Raw genomic sequence first — 12,897 nt, 5'->3', positions numbered from 1 at the left:
ACCCCGAGGGCAGAAGCTTTCGGGTCCTTTAGGCAAACAGCATGAGAAGTGTATCTTGTGCAAACAGTTTCATCTCTTTTTAATGAAAATTATCAGGAAAATGTATTCTGAAATAAATGATGCAGACTGTTGTGCCTTTCTTCACCTCACACCAAACATCACTGGAAACAGTGCACTGGATGAATGTGGTCCGGTATGTCACCTTCCCCCATCTCGAACTTCGCATCTCTTTAGGTAAAAACAGACTTTCAGGCTTCATTACTTTCCTTGTTGCTAATTGTGTGTTTGACTGAAATTAGTATAACACATTGCAGGTAGGGAAAAGCAAAGGGTTAAGTGCATTTTAATAAGAAAAAGGTATGTGTTATCAAGTGTCAAACTATGAACATACAGTCTTCCCTGGCATGCAGTGTCAGGTCCCAGGGAAAAGACCTCAGTGGAAAGTACCACTATATTAAACATGTGCTCAACGTGTCCCTTATTTCAAATATCTTTCTGTCTGTGCAGAGGAAGTTAAGATTCTGCTGGAACACTGCTTTCACTGTATGCAATAATTGCTTCTTACCGGAGCAATTATTTTTACAGAATATATTCTATGAAAAAATAAAGTTCACTCAGTTCAACTCCAGCCCTGCATTACAGATGCAAATGAAAGCAACACAAATGTGAATTTATATTTCGTCAGCAAACTAACCCTTCACTGACTTTTCACTGTCATTTACTAGCTTGAATTAACATCAATTTAAATGTAGTTAGTTAGATAACAGTCACTGAAAGAAATGCCGGTAACTTTTCTTTTGCTCTGAAATAACAGATTTAAAAACCACACTTGTTGAAATGTGTCCTATGTGTCCTTCAGTAAGGGCTTGTCCTGTCACAGGCAGTGGGGCAGACACACACTGCACGCTCACTGTGGAAGCCAAAAGGGAACTGGAATATTTTACTTGCAATAGGCACAGTCATAGTTTAGTTCTGCCACAAAGTAGATTTACATGAACTAACTACAGAGCCAGGAGATGTCTCCAGGGCAGGAGCTTTGTGAAGGGGTAATTTTCTGGTTAGTGAGCTGCATTTCTTTTCTTTAAAATCTGTCTTTTTCATTTTTCTTATTTTCTGCTGTTACTAATATTGCCTATTTAAAACAGAGTACTTCACTAGTTTGTAACAGACAAGGACTACTACATCTCCAGCAGTGAACATGAAGCAAAACCAAATCAATTAAGAACCTACAGGACCAGGTGATGGATAGTGTGGACAGCCCCCTTGCAAAAAGTCATGGTGAAGTGATAAATCTCTCTGAGGATAGTTCAAACACATCAAGACAGTCATGTCCATGGGTCTTTACTCAAGCCAAAATCCAAGTTAGATGAAATGCATATAGCAAGGTGGCTACTCGTTCCACCTACCCGGCCACAGCCAAGCTCAGGTCCCAGCCCTCCTCCTCCCAGACCTGTCCCACACCTACCCTGCACTTCCTAACCCTCGGCTGCATCAGTATCCATCCCTCCCCTTGGGGAGCACCCAGCCCTTCCCAATGCACAGTCAAGTCAACTTTTCTCAAGTGCATACAAAAATCTTCCCTCTCTTCTGCCTTGCTCCATATCTTCTGCTTTAAGCCTCTCCTAAATCACTACACAGAGGCACAGGTTGCAAGGGAGTCCAAGCCCCCTGATCAAGCAGGGTCAGTTGCAGCAAGTTGCTCATGGCCACATCCACCTGGGTTTTGAATGTCTCCAAGGATGAAGATTACACAAACTCTCTGGACAACCTGCTCCAGTGTCTGACCACCCTTAGAGTAAAGAAGTGTTTCTAATGTTTGGACAAAACTTCCCATGTTTCAGCATGTGCCCATTGCCTCTTGTGCTGCCACTCGGCCCCAGTGGGAATCCAATCCATGTATCCAGTCCACCTCAAAGGCTGCAGCCCGTCCTGGCCCAGATTCCACCACTCCTTGCAGTCACCCAATCAAAATACCCTTCCATCTCAGCCAGAGGTCCCTTGGATGAATATAAGGAAACAACAATGTGCACAATTTATCTAAATAATGCACTTAAAGCAGATGTCTATATATCTTGATTCATTTTGTCTTCCTTTTTCTAAAATCAGAATATCAAGATTTTTGCACGTGCCTTTGGAATTAACCTCAAATTGAAACTCAGCTTTAACACATGAATATATTCCAGGCTTATGTAATTTGTCCAAGGCTATTCATGCAAGAAAACTATTCCGTCCATCACCACATTTGAGGTAAAAGGACATATAATAAACTCAGCAAGTTTTAAAGAGCAGGATGCCTGAATGTGAAAGCACAACATTGTGCCTTCTCCTAATGAAGAACTGCTGAATAGATCTCTGTGAAGAACATTTTATAGTGAAAACTTTACAGGCAATCAACAACTTTTGCCAAATTAAGACCCCAATAATGCTAATAATTAGACTGAACTAGGTTTAAGAGTGTATAATAAAAAGATTTTAATAAATTAATAAATACTAGTAGTAAGTCACAGGGAGTGTGTCATTGCTTTCCCCCTTTCAGCATCTTTAAAAAGAGTAGAAAATTGCAATAGTAACAGGACTTGTTTACAGACCTCACAGTATAGAAGTAACTCTTTCAACTGCAGTCAAAGGAAAAATACCCATGCTGTGATGACATGACTAAACATTTCTATGTCATCAAGCCCAATGAAACAGATTGTGTCAGGCAGTTCTGGAGCTTCTGCAGATAAAGGAATATCATTAGAACGTTTGATGTCCCAAATAAAGGACCTTTCCATAATGTACTTTGGGGTACTGCACAGTAAATGGGTTAGATAGTAGTTCAGAAACAAATAATGGTTTGTGGTTTTTTAGAAGTTACAATGTTTTTTATTCCTTCTTTAAAATAATCAGACAACCTGTTTGCCTTTATTGTGAAACAACTGAGAGTTTCTGAATTTCCTTGATTTGAGGCATCAACTGACCTCAGAGAAAAATACCATCTTCTTCATCAAGCCTGTTTTTTTTTCTTCCAGTCGACATATGAATTAATATACAGTTGGCCACAAACAAAACTTTTCATCCTCTTAAGATGCATGATTTTAGCTCAGGGTGAATATTGAATACTCAGTTGTTTAATTTTATTTCACAATCAGATAAATCCCTATTTCTTCTGGCAATACTATGGCGTAATTTTGTTGCTTCTGCAGCAGCCAGCTATGAATTTCTGTATTTCCCAGCACCAAAAGTTCACAAAACCATGCCTTTAGAGGCTCTACTGGAGAGGTTTTATGATCCCCTTCAGTTGCATGCAGTTGTGCCTCAGCATCACTACTCCCCTTTCAACAGCTGTGTGGTCACTGAACCCATGTAAGCCTGTGCTCCTGAAACCCACCTTTTGGTACTCACTCTCCTGAGCAGCATGTGGGGAACCAGGTCTAGGAACAAACCTGGCTGAGCAGAGCATGGGGAAGAGCACGCTGTGAGAGTGGCTGCCCGCCCATGAGAAGTTGTTCAATGGAGCACAGTCACCACTGATTCACAGCCATCTCTGCCATCTGTACAGATCTGGGGGATCAGAGGTTTCCCATTACCTGGGATGCTATTACTGCAGCAAATACTGTGGTCATGATCGACCTAACTAAAAATACTGCCTTTGGTCACCTTATCCCTACATACCAGACCAACAGATCTAACATACTGATCTCCAAACAGGCAGAACTTAGCCTTTGGATAAAATACCCTTTAGATACCAACAGACTGCATGTATAACAAGCATGAATTTATGGGAAACATAAAATATCCTTCTTCATTTCAGTGATGGTTGAAGTACTTTCTGCTACTTAAATGGGAATGGAGTATTGCATCTCAAATTACAGTTGTTCTCAAGGCACAAGGTAGTTCAGGGAAATGAAGCACAGTCTCACAAAGGTGGATGCAGTGCACTCTCTGAATTCTCACTGCAGAGGGAGAGCTCACCAGGCATCTTTTGCACATTCTAACTCTTTTGCCTTTTTATCTATCTATCTATCTATCTATCTATCTATCTATCTATCTATCTATCTATCTATTGCATAGAGTTTGCTTTCTTCAAGCTGTCAGCAGAACCTTAGGAAGGCTTTTGCCCTTTCGAAGTCTCACCTAATTGCTCCTACACTCAAAGAGAAACTATTTCTCTTTCCACTTCCACAACACAACTCTCAAGACCTCTTTCGACAACCTGCACAACTGATCAGAAAATGCTGACAGCAGAGTGCAGTGAGTCTCCTGGTGCCTCCCCTAACTCCAGACCCCCACCTTGGGTAATAGCTTCCCAAGAGCTCCAGTATATTTTGTATTTAAAATCTGCAGACCCCGATAGAAGGAGTAGAATTGTCAAATTTCCAATCTGTGCTCTCTATACAGCACTCAGATATGTTTTTGCAGTAATAAGTATCAGCTCTCCCACATGGTACACACTTGCCCTTTGCACAGACATGACTGAAACCTTACAGAAGTTTTCCTCCTTGTGCTCTATTACTCCCTCATTTCTAGTCCAGACACAGCCACCTTCTGTCTGAAAGGAACTAGTGACCACTCGAGAAGCGGCAGATGAGCAAGCACCCACCCTGCCAGGCTCCAGAGATTTCTCATCAACCACCATCACTCACTGTACCCCTAAAGAACTGCTCTTGTCACGGGCTTCCTCACATGCTTCAGAGTCCACCTCCACTGTCCCAGAGTGGACTTGGCTATCCCATTTTTTCTAAATCCCTGATTTTTCATTGGCAGGGAACTAAAAAACTACCCATAAATTGTTCTTACCAAAACCCACCTTCAAAGGACTCAGCAGACAGCAAAAGTCTTGTCTTATAAATAACAGGCTGATGAAAGCACTATGCAAGAGACTGTCTAGTGTCATCACAGCAGTGCAATACAGATCCCTTTCCAGCTTAGTGAAGAACCCAAGCTAAATATCACTGTCACACAGCAATCCACAGGACAGACTGGGGTCATTTCCCAGGTCAGCCAAGGCTTTCACTGCTACAGGGATGTACATGAATTTGCAACACCATTTTTTCTAAAATCTTTACATAACTTTGAGAGCCGCACCTCAAGGACCAGGCTCTGCTGAAAAGGCAGAGAACTGGCAACCAAGACACATTGCAGAGAAGAGACAGTCAGAACAGACTGAGATGTGAGCACAAAAGAAGAATGGTAGGAGATGGGAGAAGGTTAATGGAGTAATATTGCAGGGAGCATCATCTGTCCCTCTCCATGCAGTCACCACTGCCTGAGCCACATCCTGTGACCAAGCATCAACAACAAACCTCCTCAGAACCAGCACGGCTGTCAGAGGAATTTTCCCACAGTGAGGATCACATTCATTGCTCTGTGCCAGGAACAATATTGCATTGTAATGTCCCTGGGATTCCAGCAGACAGAAGAAAAAACATCCAATCTCAGCCATGAGCAAACTCTGAGAAGCAGCTGAAATGATGAGGAGCAATGCTCTCTAGGCTGCACTAGAGCAGGGCAAATTTTATAGGTGTTGACCACACAGCCAAGCACATGAGCCCAACTGAAGAATGGAGACCAGATCTGAATAAGTCTTAATATGCTAATGATTAAGTAACCAAGCTTGACCTTACCTGTAAATTCAAGGGAAAGCTGAAAAATGACTGAAACCCCAAGCATTAAATAAAGATAAAAGAAGTGTCTGAACCTTATGGATGTATATGGCCTAATGAAAAAGAAGAAAAAAGAAGAAAGAAAAAGAAGAAGAAGAAAAAACAAACAGGAACACTGAAGAAGAATTTGAAGTACTTTCTTTACCTGTACAATCTCACAGATCTGTGAGTGGGAAGGGAACATGGTGATGGCCATGTAGATGACACTGCAAGCTTTACTGTTTAAAAAAACCCAAAAAACAAACAACCTAATATTTGCAAATATTTTTTCAGCGTTCTTTAAGTTCCCATAATGCATGGCAAAGCTTATGTCCTCTTAAGAATTAAGATTTTTCTTCTTATATGTAATGGCCACTGTTATTTTTCTTCCTACACATTTTTCATGTAATCTTTCTCAGCATTTGTATGAGAACAAGATTTCACAGACACTCTGTTTTTTCTTTTGGTCTGGGACCACTCTATGCTTTCTCGCAACCCTTACAGCAGGAAAGCTGTAGCCTGCACGGAGAGGAAAGCATAAATTACGCTATGACAGGTTTATAAGACTAATTCTAATAAATATGTCTCAGTAGCCTCCTATTCACTGTGTCCCTAGAAGAGCAAGGGGGGATTTTTCTGCTGGCAGAGTTTTTCAGCTGTATCTATGTACTTCATGGAAGCACATGAATTTCAACAACACTTTGTTAGGGAAGCCCAGACAGGCTGGCAGGCCAGGAGGAACAAGGAGGACCCCTCAGAGTTCCCTGGTCAGAGCACTGGCCTGGGGCAAGATAGACCAGAGACTTGACTCTATTTGACCACCAGGTGCATTCCATCCACTTTTTTTTCACCTTGGATCACTGCAAGTCAGGCTTTGAACAAAGCTTCTTCCCCCACAAGACCGTGCTCTGGCCAATTCAACTGACTCGGGGCGAGGCAAGGCAGAGATGTGAAGCAGGGTGCCCATGTCCCAAGATGCAGTCACTGGCACTAGCAGCCCAGCCCAGTGCAACCTAGTTCCCTTGTGTTTTCTTGAAGTTTCATGGTGTTTTGTTCAGGTGTGCAGAAAGTCCGAAACACTACTCAAAGCTCATTTCATTGCAGTAGGACCCTAATATGTATCTTAGTTTCATCCTGTCTAGTGCCCGTAGATTTTTACTGAGGTAAAAAACCCCAACATATCACAGACAGAAATAAATTATGGCCCTGAAAGAAGCAATGTCCAATGCTATCAAAATCAGCTCTACCATGCACTCTGCATGTGGTAGACATATTTCTCTCTCAACAATCCTTTCATGATTGTTTATTGTGCTGTTCTTATTGTTTCAAACAACATTTCATGCTTTAGCTACATGTATTTATTTAAATATTGGTTCAGCTGTGTCATTAAAACTCTTGGAAACCCATCTTTTTCAAAAGTTAATTAGGAACTTCTTTATTCTAGTACCATTGGCTTTCCTGGAAAGACATGTCACTTTTGAAAATAGTATTTAGATTCATGACAATGTGGAAGGAAATTCAGAACTTCATTTTAGCAACATTAACCAGTCCAGTAGCTCACATATACCACTGACCCATACCCATACCATTTTTCACCAAAGTCTCTTATCACTGATATTCAGGTGAACGCTCCAGAGGGCAGAGAGGTCTATGTGTTCATGCCTGTTTAAATCATATGAACTGTGATTAAAACTGGAGGCTGAAGGACGATGTACAAAACTAAAAGCACTTAGTACTAAAGCATTTTCTGCCACACTCCCAGAAGACTTTCTTCCTTGGGACATATCAAATGATGGCTTTACCCTCAGACTAACTCCACACTCTGTATCATGACTTCAGTACACAAAATAACTAAGATTCAAAAGAGCAACACTAAAAAAAAAGATAAAAGTAGAATTAATCTGGTGATAGAGTTTTTGTCACCTTTATCTATGAACTCTCCTTTTCTGATTATATAAAGAGAGTTGCATCGACTTTCAGAAATATTGAAAAAGTCTTTTAAGTTTTTCCCTTATGCAAGACATGCAGCTGGACTTCTCCTTTGGCTCTCCATGAAATGCCTTTTACCCAACCCCTCTACACTTCTCAGCCCAAGAACAGAATATCTGACCCCACCCCCCACTTTTTTGCTGTGAAACTGGAACATACCCAACATTTTTTCTTCAGCAGATAATTTATTTTTAAATCCATGGCTAAGAATGAAGCATAATATATTTTAAAACAAATGATCTTCGTCATCATTTCCATAATATTTCAACTCCTTCACAGGAAATATGACTCAGAAGAGCAACAGAATAAAAAATAATGGTTTTCTATTAGCAAGTATCTATAGCCCTTCATTTCAAATCTCAGCAATTACAAAAAATTGCAGTAATAAAAATGTGGATAAAGACTGACTACAATAACACTAATCAGCAACTGGAGATCTGTCTGAAAGGTACACCATATTTCAGTGACACATAGTTGGTCAGCTACTGAAACAAACGCTTAAATTATGTTGTCTTAACGTTAAGAGCATGACAGACCTTCTAGGTCTTCAAATAAGTAAAGTTTAATATTTAATAGGAGATAAATAGGTCTAAAACTAGATTGCCTTCCTCAAACACATTCTCACTGATCCCAACTGGCCTGTTCTCCTAAAGGTTTCCTATCCTAGATGTGGAGATGGAAGATCTCCTATACTATAATTCCCTGTTACTTCTTAAAAGTACATCATACATACACAGAAAGTGAGGTTAAATGCCTGGCACTTCTAACAAACTAGTTCATTCCTCCTTCTTCTTCCCCACAAAACTGATAAATAAAGTTGTGTTTTGTGTCAGTGATGAGGAAGGGTAGATGTCAGGTCTGAAGGGTAGATGTCAGGTTTAGTACATTAAGCTTTTATAATGCCAAGACCATGGAGCTACCCCATGAGTCTGGGCAGGCAGTTCTCATCACAACCAGGAATTATTCCTCACTTCCCTGCTTACTGCATTTCACTTTGGTACAGAAGTGCTCCTGCCATATCATGTAAAAGCAGATGAATCTCTCTACTGCACTTAAGGATCTTGTAGGTAATAAAATACCATAATGACTAAACATATCTTACTATGTGCTGCTAGGGGAATAACCAGTAAATACTACTGCAAATAAATATCCATTAAATTGCTATATTTCTTCTTTCCTTTAGTTGAATTATCACTTTGGCTTTGCTCACTGTCATGACTGCTTACTTTTATTTTCACGTTCCTTCTAGTAAAACAAGTAGGAATAGGCTGTATGTGAAATAATAAAAGTTATGCTGCTATTTTGCATATGGAATTGTTCAAAACCATGCACAACTTAGGTTCCAACCACAAATTCATGACCAAACCTGAAAACATACTTTGATTCATGTTGCCATGAACTTTTTACCTATGGAGGCCAGTGAGAAATCAGCTATTGACACCCCTGTGAGCAGGTCAGATCACTCAGAAAAAAAGTAACAGGCTAAAGTCACCCTGGAATTAAATAAGTTGTGCAAAAAAACAAGTGGTAATCAAAACATACAATGGTCTGACCTGTATAAAGTGTTTTCTCTCAACTACATTAAAAGGTTAAAGACAGTTATAAATACACTGTTTTCTAAAATTGGCTTAACAGAGGCAACACTGGCGGAATAATGGACCATGTTTGATGTTTGAAAGCTATAGCATTTGCTGACACTAAGGTTTGCCAAGTGGAAGAACAGGATTTCTCTTAGAGAATACACTGCACCTGACAGAAAGTATTTGCAGAAAACAATATCTGTGCCTTTGTCTAGACCTTACACATCCACAGACCAGACCCTGTTTGAGTATCTGCTGTGTTCCGAGGAGGAGAGGACATTCATCTCCATAGCCATGGAGCTTCCAAGGATACCTACCTTCCATGGCAGTATTAAGAGGGTATTAAATAAGAAAAACAATTACACCTCCACAGTTACTTTTGTAATTAGATTCTCTCAGAAAACCTATTTGTCATCGCTAATGAACAGGCTCTCACCTCATATTCCCAGCAGAGTCCAGGGGTCTCAGACCCAGGGCTCAAGAGACAGCCTCATGGAGCTCCCAGGTGTTTAAGGCAAATGTCTCCCAGAGAAGGGGTGTGGACGTGTCACTGCCCTACTTGTACTTACATGAGACAATCTATGCAAAGAAACTAGCTAAACAAAACAAGGTTTCCAGTCACCAATGTTTTACCTTGAAAAAACATAAATCCAACACACCCTACCAGTTGGACCTTATCCCATCCTAAAGCACTGAGTTTACCCAAAACCCCAAATCCCAACAGTCCTTCTTGCTGATTTTTGTCCGTTAGGGTAAAAGACCTCTATTTCTACAGAATCTCTTTTTTTCAAAAGCATTTCTATTGCTGTCCATGCAGTACACAGAGCAGAAACCCATCTCACCTCACAAGCATGACTTCTTTCTACCTAATTGCACAGGGAGACTTTCTATTGTTGGGGGCATCACTGGCAGAAGACAACTGCCACAGCTGTATGGAAAATCTATTGAGTTGAGCCCATACCTTACTGTGCCAGAAAATCTCCTCTGGCCCTGACTGTCCATGAGGTATCACATCTGTGCTGAGACAGAAATGCTGTGAACCAGAACACGTTACAACAATCAATGGTTTTCATACACCAGAACAGAATTCATACCTTTATATGGGGATATTTCACACATGGTTACAAACATGCCTAAAAGCTTCTGAGCTTCTCATTTACTAGTAAATAAAGAAAAAAGTAACAGTGATTTCTTAAGTTTCTGTTTCTGGTTAATGCTGAAGATGAAAAAAATGTTAACAAACCAACACCAGAAAGGAAACAAATATCTGGTAAAAATCTGTTAATCTAAAATAGAGGCCTACATATTGATTTGAGACAGAGAATCAGGATTTTTCTAACACACCTACTGTTTGGAAATCTCTTCCAAGATTATAGACTTTTCAAGTCCGTAAAAAAAGTAGCAGGTAGTGCATAAAAGGTTTTTAATATTGACTTCAGTGAAAATGGAAAAATTAATCAATTGTCTACATCATACAAATTAAACAGTCAAAATCACAACACACAGTCGAGATCTTGTTACGGGTAAAACATTCTTGTGTATGACTTTACAATGTCAAACTTTTAACATTGACAATTATCTATAATTTCTCAACACTGTAAAACACTGTGGCATCTTATTGTAGAGGTTTTCCAAAGAGGCCAATTTCAAGATCACAGAAAGCCCCAGAGGACACCTAAACCTGTTCACACCCAGCTTTCAGCACTCCTCATGTTGACCAAGGAGCATAAGACAAAAGGGTTTGCCTGAGGCATCAACCACCTACAGAGCTCCAGAGGAACCTCTGAAGCATGACAGACTAAATCTGACAGCATTTTTAGTAAATAACGTTTTCCATTAGCTACAAGAGCTATAAAATTAAAGCTGCTGGTCAGTCAATACCCTTCTGTTTCCATTTACGGTTAAGAATGCAAAAACTTGACTGTAATTTCTTTCCCAAACTCTCCTCAGCCTGTTCCAATTTTGGGACAGAATACAGTCTAGTCAAAAATATTTTTAAACAATGTGGTTTATTTATAATAGGAAAAGTGATCTTAGTAATCATCAAAATTACTAGAAGTTACTAAATTTAAAACACAATGACTGCATTTTCTTCTCTTCCCATACAGAGCAACAGATTGAGCAGAAAATCTGAGTGCTGCTGTACACGGCTCAACAGAATTCCCTCCCTCCATGAACAACTGCAAGCCAGAGTCAGAGAAAAAAGCAAAAAACAAAAAATCCCAAACCAGCCAAACAAACACAGTGTTAGAAATGGAAAAGAATATGAAATAAATAATCTTTTTTATGTATTGTAGTTCATCTATACTTCATGAGCACTACCGCCCTATCCAAAAAAAGATGACTGTAGAGAGAAATGTAGCAGTGGCACTAAAAACGGTAAGATTAAAAAAAAAATCAGTATTGTTTAGGTCACACAAGAGTTAAAGGAGAAGGGATACTCTAGCTCCGTAGAATTGCAAAAAAGCAGCCATTCAATAAAATAAGGGACAAATTGAGAACTGTACGAGAAAACAGGCTTTCACTAAACACATAATTTACTTGCAACAGTCAATACAAAAAGATGATGCTGAAGTCACGAACTAGCAAAACTCAAAGTTGGAATTACAATAAAACTATCCAGGAGAGTAACAAAAGGAAAGTCATGTGGCAAACTCACATGTGAAAGTATTAGAGATGAAGGAGAAGCAGATTACAATTGACATTTGCTCATTAAGAGTTATTTTACACTGTCTGCTGCATCTGCATCTGGTACTATCTATTAAAAAAAAATTAAAATACACCACCCCAAAAAAAATATCAGTCCTCACCTCTCCCAAAACAACACTAGAAATGGACTGAATGACTCCACTAGAGCGATTTCTATGTTCTGTTTCTGGATCACAGCCTGCTAGCCCACACAAAATCCCCTACACTGCTCAAAAATATCAAAACCACATTAAAACCCCTGCTTTACAGATAACAGGAAACTGTGATGATTTCCAGACTAACCTGAAGAAACTTTCAACATACATTATATGATGTTTAAATACGAGAGTGTCTTGTCTTCCCAAGTTAGCACTGCAATCTGTCACTCCAGCTTACTCCAGCTATGCGAAACTCCACAAAAGCAAAAGCAAGACTAAGGCTGTGGTCTGACAGGTATTGCTGGCTGCAGGTCAGGTGTTAAGTAATTTTTCACTGCGAACAGCTGTCCTCATCGCTCTCCCTACCTGGGGTAAACCCCAAAGGTCTGCTGGCATAACAGCACGACAGCTGATCAACGCGTCAGCTCTGCCTGAGGGATGGAGGTCACAACCAGAACCAAACAAAACCACTGTATGGAAAAAGTGAGCCGAGATCACTTCATTTTGCCACATCTGCCCAGATGTGTACCTGCTTTTGTAGCACAAGTCAGGTGGGCAACAGTGATGAGGCATTTCCCATATGAGGCTTCAAGTGCATTGGCTTTCACACTAAATGAAATCTAACCATGATTCAGTTGTTTTTTACTCTCTGTACTCCCAGGTCAGCACTATGTAACAGCCAGGGATTCACTTGCCTTTGGAGTAAAAATGTCAAGATTTTGCCTCTACTAAGATTTTACAGCAGTACTGCAAATGGATGTTAATTATATCTCATGAGGGAGAAAGAGAGAAAAATCACTGTTTTGGTAATGAAGACATTGCTTCTTGGTAATTTTTGGATGCATCTCCAGCTTATTA

General features: G+C 40.0%; 1 protein-coding gene across 1 annotated transcript in view; it reads right to left on the bottom strand.

Annotated features, from left to right (window-relative positions):
- The window catches only part of ST7 (suppression of tumorigenicity 7), a 132,616-nt gene extending 122,439 nt beyond the window's left edge, over nt 1-10,177 (bottom strand). Inside the window, exon 1 of the mRNA XM_026867765.1 lies at nt 10,155-10,177. The gene's annotated coding sequence lies outside the window, so the exon portion shown is untranslated. The remainder of the gene's footprint in view (nt 1-10,154) is intronic.
- Nucleotides 10,178-12,897: the final 2,720 nt, after the last annotated feature.

Source organism: Athene cunicularia (assembly GCF_003259725.1).
Source record: "Athene cunicularia isolate RWA chromosome 1 unlocalized genomic scaffold, athCun1 chr1_part2, whole genome shotgun sequence".
NCBI lineage: Eukaryota > Metazoa > Chordata > Aves > Strigiformes > Strigidae > Athene > Athene cunicularia.
This window is presented reverse-complemented; position numbering and strand designations above follow the sequence as displayed.